This window comes from Brassica oleracea, chromosome C3 (genome assembly GCF_000695525.1).
Source record: "Brassica oleracea var. oleracea cultivar TO1000 chromosome C3, BOL, whole genome shotgun sequence".
In the NCBI taxonomy this organism is placed as follows: domain Eukaryota; kingdom Viridiplantae; phylum Streptophyta; class Magnoliopsida; order Brassicales; family Brassicaceae; genus Brassica; species Brassica oleracea.
Window position 1 is genome coordinate 52,534,368 of NC_027750.1, and position 3,801 is coordinate 52,538,168.

Here is a 3,801-nt window from a genome sequence, read left to right on the forward strand (position 1 = left end):
AATTTCGCTTTTATTTTTTAATTTAGTTATACATTTTATTCATTAAGAGTATAAACGATATTAACCACTCTAACTTTTAACGTGAGAGTTTAATTCCAAAAATTTACTTCGCAAATAATAGTATAGATATAGATCATTTGACTTACAAAAATACATTCAGTGAATGATTTAAATGGTGATTTAATGTCAGTGGCATAAAATCATATAGGACTAAAAGTTACCCAATTTACCACCAATCCAGATCACATCGGAAAACTATGCAAATGGCGGCAACTAAAAGTGGATAATATATCACACTCAGTGTGACTAAAATGAGATTGTTTTGATTAACTCGGGTTTCTGGAGACCGGGACTTCTCTCTCTCCTCTCTGAGATGAGATGAAGCTTTCTCTGGTGCTCTATCGGTTCTTCGATTCCGTTTCGTTGGTTTTGTCTCTGGGAAGCCGTTGCTAGGCTTCGCCGGCTTTGTTTCCGGGAGAAGGTGATTCCTTTTGCATCTTTCTCTCCGGCTTCTTCCCCACGTCGTACGGCTCTCTCGTTTCGATGGGGGTTCTGTTTTGGTTTCTCTGGTTCTCGAGTGGTGATTCGGTGATTTCGTGTTTCATGTGACGGATGAGCTCTCGATTTGTTCGATTGATGCTCTCTCATGATCTGAATTAAAGTGGTGATGGTGCATGAAGGGTGAGTGAGGGATTTCTAATCGTTTGGGTGATGGCTTCGTTTCTGGATGAGGTCTTGACTTCTCGTTTGACACTCTCCGGTGAAAAGAAGAAAAGGTGATGAAGTGGTGAGTTTGGGTAAGCGCTTGCTCCCGGCGAGGTCCGGTGAAGCGCCGTTCAGTTTCTGGCGAGGTCCAGTGAAACGCCGTTCAGTTTCCGGCATGTTTCTCTTTGGCGGTGGTGGTTAGGGATTTCGTGACGCGTGTCGTGCCTCGCTGTTGAGGCTTCTACACGTCTCTTCTTCGGGGAGACAAAGCGGTGACACCTGTTGGTTTGGGCCGGTGTAGATTGGACCAGTACGTGGGTTTTTAAATTTAATTTTTTTGTTTGAATTTTGTGTTTGGAACCTTTTCTATAGCCTTTTTGTTTTGTATTCAGGCTTCTGTACTTTTATAATAATATCAGATGAAAAAAAAAAGATTGTTTTGATTTTGATTATATGTTATCTATACTATTAAAAAAGATCATTCTAAAAATCTACTATAAAAAAATTTGTTGGACCTATTTATAAAAAAATTAACATGCTTTCTTTTATTTGAAATTTGTCTTATTAAAACAAAAAATTTCAATTATTTTCTATCTATTTTACCAATTAATAATCACAAAGCTATATATTAACAATATTTACCTATAATCTCTTTCATGTATTATTTATTTTTCATTAACGATAGTCACGTTAACTAACATATATTGTCTCAAAAGAGAAGTCATGTTGGACACATATAGGAAATGATAGTGAATAACACCAATAAACAAAACCTATATAAACAGAAGTCATGTTTGCTACAAAAGAATTTTTTTTTAGTGAACGTGTCACAGTTAATTAACTCCTATAATAGTATTTCAAAAATGAGTTCTAAAATCATCCACTTCCGTGGCAAAAAAAATAAAATCATCCACTAACATTAGTCATCAAATACAACAATAATATATAATATATTATGTCCCTTGCATTATAACAGACCTATATAAATCGAATGGTAAGCCATAAGCTTATGCATATTTCAAAAGTTCGTAAATGAAATAAGTAATTAACTTTACTAAAATTATGTCATGACCTTCGTAAAAAACATAAAATCATAAAATCACATAATATAAGTAGATTATATTATGCCATTTAACACATAAAGGTGATAACAACATATATGAAGTGAATTTTTTTTCAAAAATGCATATGAAGTTAGAGAATATTCATGTAACAAACTTATTTAAGTGAGATATTTTATTATAATTCATACGAATATTTTTTTAAAAAATATTAAGGAAAGTTAACCAATACCTATTAACAGACCATATTATTATAAAAGAATCATTTTAAATGATTAATATTATTATAAAAATCAAATGGGTTTAAACGGGACGGAGATTTAAATTGAATTAGTCAAAAAGATTGGTTTAAATAGTACACATTTATTTATTTTACAAATTCTGACAATGCATACATATGATACATTTTTATTGAATTTTCACAAATGTGAAATATCTCTTGCTTTAATTATCGGGTAATTTGAGTTGTTTGGATAAAAATATCAGATAATTTGAATAATTTTTAATATTTTGAATAAAAACTTCGGGTAATTTTTTTGCGCAATTTAGTTTAGAAATAGTATTTTAGGATATTTGGTTATTTAGAAATTAAATATAATTAATATTTGCAAGTACAGAATTTGTATTTTAAAAAGTTAAATACTCATTCAGCTCTCGGTTCGGTTTCTATTTTTCGGTTCCAGTGATAGGATATACTCGATTATTCAGTAAATTCAGTTTAATTTTGGTTTTGTCTTTTTCGGTTCGGTACTGTTTGGTTCACCTGGGTAAATGTGCCCAAACCTATGTATCATCTAATATAAAATTTCATTAAGAAGAACTTATTTAATTTCGAAAATAAATCAGCGCTTGGATCAAAATCTATTTTCTACTTTTAAATAGGTCAAAAGTAAAACAAAAAGAGTTTCTAAAAGATTTGTGTATATCGTCTTCCTCGGGTTAATTATCTTATTTTCCAAATCTACATTATAATGAGCCAGTTTCATCACTCCTGATGCGACACGTCAGCAGGTAAGTGGACTCCACTTTTGAAAAGTGTGAAAAAATGTCAAATCTATGGCTCGAACTCGGATTACTGTGATATAAACGCCAACATTTATACCACTAAACTAAAGGATACTTTTTAAATTGATTATCGAAACTAATATATATTTACGAAGGATTTCTTATAGTGGATCCCACACGTAACTGTAATGTTTCAATACTCACGTGTAACTTTGATCATCAAAACCTATTTAGTAAAATCTGCATTCTGGCCCAATAACTAAATCTCTTTTGTATGTATCTAGGATTTTTATAGTACTTTGTTTGCACCGATAAACCGAAGCGTTACTCTTTTAGCTTATCAAAAAAAATTCTGAAGCTTTTCATCTTCACCTCTCTATATCTCCAACGATCAGTTATGGTACCGTTTCACCTCTGAAATGATCCGTCTCAGTATATATAATTTCTCAAACAAACTTTGAGACCCATATCTCTTATTAAATTACTCATAAATTGAACTATCACAGCTTTTAGCCAACCTTCGAAGATGTCAGCCTCCAGTGTTGTTGTTGCTTAATCGGTCGTTGTCTCCGCCACCTTTCTCCGCCTAGAAAATAGTATCGAGGAAAAGGTATTGACAATTTGACTTTCTATGGAATACTATATACCATATTTGTTTAATCAATATTCAAGCTATCAGTTTTAATACTTTAAGTGTATGTTTCTCTGGGCAGAATTCCGAGATCCACGGTTCTATCCCAGTTCGTGTGAATCACTACCATCCATCGCTACGATAGGGGGTCGATCGTGAAAGTTGATTGATCGCTTTGAAGTTGTCCAATTAACTAATATGATGTAAACTCTGTTCTGATGGGCTATAACGGAAAGTTATTTGGTTGCTAGGACTAACAGAGGCTGCAAGGCTGGATACGTCTTAGGCGAAGCTGAAGGACGGTACAACTAGAGCGCCTATTGTCTAGTTTTTGTCGTGCCAACGTGCTATTGAACTTAAGCCTTCCTAGGAGAATCCAGATCACTTCGAAACGTCGGC